At 37.0% G+C, this 7,407-nt stretch overlaps 1 protein-coding gene across 3 annotated transcripts in view; it reads left to right on the top strand.

Annotated features, from left to right (window-relative positions):
* The first annotated feature begins 1,107 nt into the window (after positions 1–1,107).
* The window catches only part of ST18 (ST18 C2H2C-type zinc finger transcription factor), a 105,818-nt gene continuing 99,518 nt past the window's right edge, over positions 1,108–7,407 (top strand). For all 3 annotated transcript variants that reach the window (XM_037802790.1, XM_037802791.1, XM_037802789.1), the window contains exons 1-2: positions 1,108–1,141; positions 1,875–1,977. The gene's annotated coding sequence lies outside the window, so the exon portion shown is untranslated. The remainder of the gene's footprint in view (positions 1,142–1,874; positions 1,978–7,407) is intronic.

Below are 7,407 nucleotides of genomic sequence, written 5' to 3'. Positions count from 1 at the left end.
GAGGAAAGCGTCTCCTTGATAGAAGGGTGTCCATTCAGGAAATGGGGGCGGGGGACCGATTTCGGGGAAGATTCCTTTTGGTACCTGCCAAGGGTATGCTTCCAAAATGCTATGAGGGTGGAGTTACTAACCACACACTGAAGGAAGGGGGGAGGCCTCCAAATGTTCTTAGTTCCCATTTGCATCTTGTTATGCTCAGACTTCATGAGCCCTTTCGTGTCAAATCATATTTCTAAACTTGTATTTTGTCCGCGCCCTCAGTGCACTTTCCCGAGCGGCACTCAGCTGCGCGGCCGCGCCCTCCTCCCCGGGGAGGGGAGTGACAGCAGATGGGGTTAGGGCGCAGGGCTGGTGCATCCCACCGCGAACGGCCGAGCTGCTCAGTGGAAGCTGCGAGCGTCACGAAGCTTCTTTTCCCCGGAGAACCAACTAACCACTGAAGAAAGTTGAAAATGAGCCCTTTGAGAAACGCTATTAAAAGTAGTAAAAAATTGCAATTGTGCAGATGATGTGCTGCTGTGTGCTTATTCGGATGCTAATGAGTTTGACATTAGGGAACTCGGAGGGTTTACAGCGACTCCCTTATGCGATCCTGGTCTTTAATGGCAATCTTTGAGAAAATAAATGGAAAATGTATTGCTAATAAATACATAACACGATAGGGTATTAGACAAAAAGCCATTACTCTCAGTATTTAGAAAGAGCTTTGTTCACCAGGGTGACTGTTTTCCAGGATCTTTTGTTTTAGGTTAGTGTATGGCCAACAAAGAGGAATAAGCAGGTGGAAAGCTTCAGAACTCTTTCTAAACTGAGGTGCAAGTAGAATAGCCTAAAAACACTGGTACAGAATGCCTCTCTCTTTTTTTTTTTTTTTTTCTGGTTGCACTCAAACACAATTTAAGAATTCCCAAGCTTCTGTGCTCCTTCTCAATTCTGACATCATGGGCGGTAATGTACTCCATCACTTGAGTTTCATCCCCATTTTTCCCCAGGAACCACAGTTGCTGACTTGAGTTGAGGAAGCATCTGCTTAATGTCTGGTCAAAGCCTGCAAGTTATCCAGAAATCGATGGTTCAGGAGCCAGGCGCCTCAATATACTGCAAAGGGTAAAAATACAGACAAGCTCTTTCTGCAAAGAAGGTGGGTGGCTTATTTTTTTAAAAAAACACCATCACTGCCAAATATAAACCTTTAAAATGTGCGTTGATATATTTGCTATTTGTATAAGTAGCCCCTTTCTAGTATATTGAGCGCACTACACTGAACTTCAGAGTTTTCTCTCAAGTGCCAAAAGGCCTGGAAACTGATTCTGTTCTCATCCCCTGGGGCCAAATAAAGGTGATGAGGCTCTCTGTGTATTATGACTGAATGCAAAGTAAACAAAGGGAAAATTGGTTCAAAGGAAGTCATGTTAAAACATTGGCAATAATGATTAATAACATTTTGTGAGAGAACCCTAAATTTTATGAGACAGCCCCGTGTTTTGTGACTTCTTGCATATAGCATGCACCAAATCTAGTCTAAACTTTTTTGGTGGTTAAAATTATACTACTAATAATCAAATTTTAAAAAATTAATAATAAATAATTGGTAGTCCCTCTCCTTCAATTTTTCTATGAAATTTAAGATACAATATAGCTCAGCAACAAGACAAAGATGAATTTGGCTTACCTTAAAAATACAAAAAAAAAGAAACCTCTTTTCCATTAACGTGTAGTATAGAAATGTTCATTGTTTCTAGAGTGCAGAACAACCAAATTACAGGTAAAACCATCGATGTATTCTTTATCATACACTCCAGTGTTTTTTAGTGCTCTTTTACTTCAACTGTTCACCTGACATGCTTTCTGCTTTTGATATTTTATCTTAATAGAATGAATTTCAGGATTTCTCACTAAAGCAGACAAAAATATTTAGTCACTCTGACAGAGTGGGCAAACGAAGTTGGCATACAAGTTACCTGGAAAAAGAGAAAGGTAAGGCAACATTTTCATTTAAAAAATGAAATATACTGAAAGAAAATGAATTCAATTTAAGCATTTATATTTAAGGCTTTCCTTATAACAGTGCTTTATCTCTGTGGATTTGCTTTGAAAGAAATTTATTATTGGTGCTGAATTTAGAATTGTGTTTTTGCCAGAAGCCCAGTCAAATAAATACACATTTAAAAATATTAAACTTTTTGAGTCCTCTAGCCCTACCAGCCCTTTTGCCTATTGATGGGCATGTGTTATTTGTTCACACACATCTACTCTTATAGGGAGATTCAGTTTTAAAACAGTTTTAAAATCAATTTTGAATTCATGAGTAGTATATTTAGGTTGGTTCAGGATTAAGAGTGAATATGTAATATATTTTAAAAGCATGGCTTTAAACGCACCTTTGATGACTTCTACAGTCAATTCTTACAAACTGAAAAGTAAGAAATTGGGTTTTCCTTGGTGAAAAAAATCCACTGAAAATAATTTATCCCCATATGAAGGAGCTTGTTTTCTAAAACTTGTATATTCTGCAACAGATGTGTCTCAAAATATCAGCAAGGAAAAAAAAATAAGGCCCATTTAGGAGGTTACTTGCCCTGAATTATCTTTAAATGGGACATGTTAAAAAAAAAAAAGTTCCCCTAAAACATAAAGCTGGCGATTGCCCCCTAAAGTCACAAAGCTGCAACTCTGACGCCGTGGGCGGCAACTAATAGAAATCCTTGGCACACGTCGGTGACCTCAGGGAATAATAGAACTATTTGCCGGAGTCGTTTGGCAAAAGGACGCACACATATGGCTTTGGTTCATATTCAGCAATGCCAGTTCTGCAAAGTTACAGGATGAAGTATGCGATGGCAATGACAACTCAGAAATCCAAAGTAAGAATCAAAATAAATCATCCTCATTATAGAGCTGTCCACGCTCGACTGTGGTCTATTTATTGTGCATTTCCAAGTTGACTCCGGAAAATTCCCTCTAACAGACACGTGGTCTGTGGAGAAGGTGTGTGCTACATCCCAGAAAACTGTACTCAGTCCGACAGCAAACTGTATCTTCTCCTTCTTTTAGGTTGTCCTTGAATGTGTTGAGGTTGGGAGAGATGAGAGGAGACAAGGAAAGGTATTACAAATGTAAAGAGTGCACATCACTCACTTCTTCAGATTTCTTATACAGAGTCAAGGACAGTACAATAAGAGACATGTGATAACATTGAGATGAAATAAAAAATAGTGTGTCCAAAATAAAGGTTGAAAATTTCAGAAAAGTATAAATATGACATCATGAATGTTGTTTAAAAAAAAAATCCCTGCACTTACTAGAGTTTAGAGCTTTTTAAGTTTGTTTTCAGAATTTGTGCCCCTATTTTTCCCAAGTAATAAATGTATGGAAAGAAAATCAAAAAAAATAAATAAATAAATAAAAAGAAGGAAAGAAGAGAGTAAAACAGTACTTGAGCATTCTATCTTCCTATCCGTCTCAATATATAAACTATTCTCCTTTGTTTAGTATAACGGCACTTTGCCCCCATGTCTTCTCCCTGCGTAACCAATAAACTATCTTTTACTCTGGTTGCCAGAATCGTCAAAAGAAAGGGCACTGAATGTAGGATTCTTTGTTCTTCAACTGAGCCAAATTTCATTCCAATGAACTTGCATCATCTAGTTGTTTCATTTTCAGGGCTTACACTTTTCCAACTTCCTGTCATTTTACTAAAAAATTCATTTTACTAAAAAAGGTGTTTTTTTTGAAAAAGAAGCATCCACTACGGATAAAGTTTTGCCCATGGAGAAGACCCAGGACCTCTTCACAACACCTTGCAAAGTCCTTCTCACCATTTCCATGACTTCCTCAACTCTGAAAACAACATTTTGTGAGAGGAACGTGATGCAAAATTCAAAACTACGTTGCCATTTCAAAAAATCTCAGGAGAGGAGCACAATTCAATATTTTTACAGGGGGAAATTATTGCAGATTGAATGTATGGGAAGGGCTTCTGAAATGAAAAATATTTGTCTGCATGATGCTTTATATACCTAGACAGTATTAAGATTAATTGTATAAGGATTTTGAGAAAGTGCTCTTAGAACCCTGTGATCACCATAACTTTTTCTACAAATATTAAGAAACCCAAGGCTACTTGTAAATATATATTATTAAAAGAAGAAACAAACCCTCAACATCACCAAGGGATTTGTTCTACCCAATTTTTAAAAAATGATTAAATATTTACTTGGAGAGAATTGGGTTTTTTCCATTAAGTTATAATAGGATTTATGTGGAAAATAAAATCATAGGGAACTAAATCTCCTCACATACCAATAATGTGCTAACATGAATGAAAGCAAAATTGAGTTTCTGAATTTTGTGTCCAAGTGCTCCTTGATTCTCTCTCTCCTACAAACTAGAAATTCTAGGACTTCCTCTTCGGCCACCAAATGAGGTAACAGATCTGTGCACTGATTGTTGATTGACCATCTGGTGAAAGCTCCACTAAAATGAGACAGTCAAATATATGCAACTATGAAATTACTTTATGAACTTGAGCATTTTTTCTAGCTACTGATTATATAATGTATATAACAGTATATAATGCTGTTAAATGGGAGCTTTGCAAATTCAACTAGATAGTTAAAATTTTAGGTTCTGGTCCATTTTTCTCTTCTTTACATATCTGCTTAGTCATCTTGTTGGCTCTTGCCTGCTCTTTCTCCAGGGCTTGCTTCTTTGCCTTCTTTATATTGTCAATTTCTTTCCCTCTTGCCCTGTCTACCTCTAGTAACTTCTCTCCCCAGAGAGGTGGGGCATGAAACCTTTTTAAAAGCTTTCTTCATAGCTTTATTATGAATTAGATATCTAGCAAGAATTACATTTTCCTCATTCTGTATAAATATTATACCTAGCATATCCATACTTACATGTAGAAATGAACTTATCTTAAAGTAGCTTCAGATCAGGAAAAATGTGAGGTAAAGTATACCTTAACTATTATTAACCCTACTGAGAAGTAGACTATCCCTAAAGAAAGCCAGAAAGAAACTCCTTATAGAAAACACAGAAAATATCTTATTTTGTGTCATTCCTATCCATAAATAATGGAATGAGACACATAAAGGCCCAAAGAAATCTGGAGGACTGCTTTTTAAACAAGAAATAGAAAATAACTCATCTGTTTTTTTTATGAAATTAAGGGTAGGTTTGTCAGCAGCACTAGGGCTTAAACATTTTCAAGTCTCCTTTTTCAAGTGGTTTTTTGGACAAAGTTCCCGATGAGAAGTATAGTTAAGATCACAGCACATTATTTATGTCTATTTCCTGAATCATGCCACAATCGTAAGCCTCTTCTATAATTCTGGAAGAATTTGAAGAGATGTTAATCTCTTTAACCCCCCTAAGTCTCAACTCATGCACCGAGGTAGAAATCTCTTTCCACCCTTAATGAACAGTTACCCAAATGATGTCCCCACTGAAAATGAGGATAAATTTTACTAAAATTAAGTCAACCCATTCGGAGTTTATTCGAGTTCATGAGAATAACCCAGAAGAAGAATACTTAGAAATTTCTACTCCTGTATAAAGGTTCTAGACAGTTTCAGAATGAGATCTAGGAGGAGAGAGAGTGCCATCTCACAAATGTTAAAACCCGAAACCAAACTAGGTACCTTTCATTGTTCTTCAGAGACGAGGGAGGGAAGGAGAGTGAAATAGCTAGTTGTATATTACAGCCTTTATGCATACAACTCCTGTAACTTGGCCCAAAAGTTAAAGTTGAAAACTTGGAGTCTTAGGAATGAGTTATCAGTTCCTAAAATTTTTATCTAGGATATAAATGCTACCCCAGCAAGAGGACAATAGCTCAATGAAATACAATTATGAAACCAGAATTCCAAGCACAATGGAATGGAGGCCCATGAATATTTATGTATTTCTTCCAATGTCTTTCATGGGGAGGTGACTGCCAGGGATGAAGGCAGAATGGCTGGGACTCTTTGATAGCAGAATTGTAAAATAGAATTAGGTTTAAAGCCATTATAAAGAAGGTTGCACTTAAGTATGTTTTTGAAACTTTTGTGGGTACATGCTGCTACTTCTTGCAGTCTGTGTTTCAGTTTTGGTAAAGAAACTCATGGAGTTCAATCTGCATTTGCCTTTTGGGGAATTTCTCAGAGTGGTTGGGAGGGTTGATAGTATCTGAGCAGTGGAATAATACTAGAATCATGACATGTTGATACCCAGCCATGGTAGCAGCTTCTCAGAAAGAGGTGATGCGGAAGATGGTTGGCATCGTTTTAACCCTCACATGCTACTGATCACTCCTAATCTAGTTATTCAGTTAGCACGTGGAAGGGAGTTTGCACAAGTTCAGCCACTTTATATGCAACCAACATACTCATGGGAAAAGGAGGATTTCAAATGTGTGCTCACCATGCCGAGTAAACCCAGCCATTTTAATCCTGGGTGGTTTCACATCTGTCATAAATTCACGTGGTTTTAAAAGAACAAAAATGGACAGGAAAAAAACTCTGTTTTTATTGTTATTGTCCCTTATTGTGTATTTTTAAAATATTCATAATAATGAATTGTTTTATTTAGACTAAAGTAACTGCTCTTCGGCAAAAGCTGTGGATGTTTTTTGTTTGCCAATTTCAAAAACAGTTCAGTGATTGGTGTGGTATTTATTATGGAATGATGACAGAAGAGTACTGGTGGTTTAAATAGTTTTAGCTTATGAGAACTGTTGTTAATTCTGTCTGTAGTGTGCAGGTGAAAAAATACACAATGGATAAATAGTCTATATTGGTTTAACTGAACATAATATATAGTGTGTTCTGGAGTTGTTTGTCTCAATAGACTATAGTAATCAAAAGTAATGAACCTATTATGTGCAGGACCTTGGAGAGCGTCGAATGGCAGTAAAAGTGTGGCACATAAAAGGTTTATTAAAGGAAATTAAAGTCCATCATTGCCACACCTGCTCCCCTATTATAAGTCTATGGCAGGTCACTGCCTTCAATCACAACTCAGCCTGCAAGAGCAGACACGCGCTTTCCATTACCGTGTCACGCGGCATGTGTGCTAGTGTTGCCTTCTGCTTGCCTCTGATTTTCAACAAGCAAAGCAACTTACTTATATTTAAGAATCCTTTCTGATAACATGCAGCAGTGAATTAATCTAATCAACTCTTACAGGATTCCAGTGGAATGGGTAGAGTCAGTTCTGCACAAAAACAGCAGACTTTTAAAGTATTTGCATCCCATCGATAATTCATTCAATTATATTGAAAATATTTAGAAATGATGTTTTAGGGAATATGATACTGAAATGCATGTCCATGCATTTCACCTTTCTTATACATTTGGGTGACTATAACCAGTATTTATTCTGGAACTCTAAGAGGAAATTCTTGTCACTTGTTGGTGACCG

This window comes from Choloepus didactylus, chromosome 14, assembly GCF_015220235.1.
Source record: "Choloepus didactylus isolate mChoDid1 chromosome 14, mChoDid1.pri, whole genome shotgun sequence".
Classification (NCBI taxonomy): Eukaryota; Metazoa; Chordata; class Mammalia; order Pilosa; family Megalonychidae; genus Choloepus; species Choloepus didactylus.
Note: the sequence above shows the minus strand (reverse complement) of the source record. Positions and strands in the feature narration are given on the sequence as shown.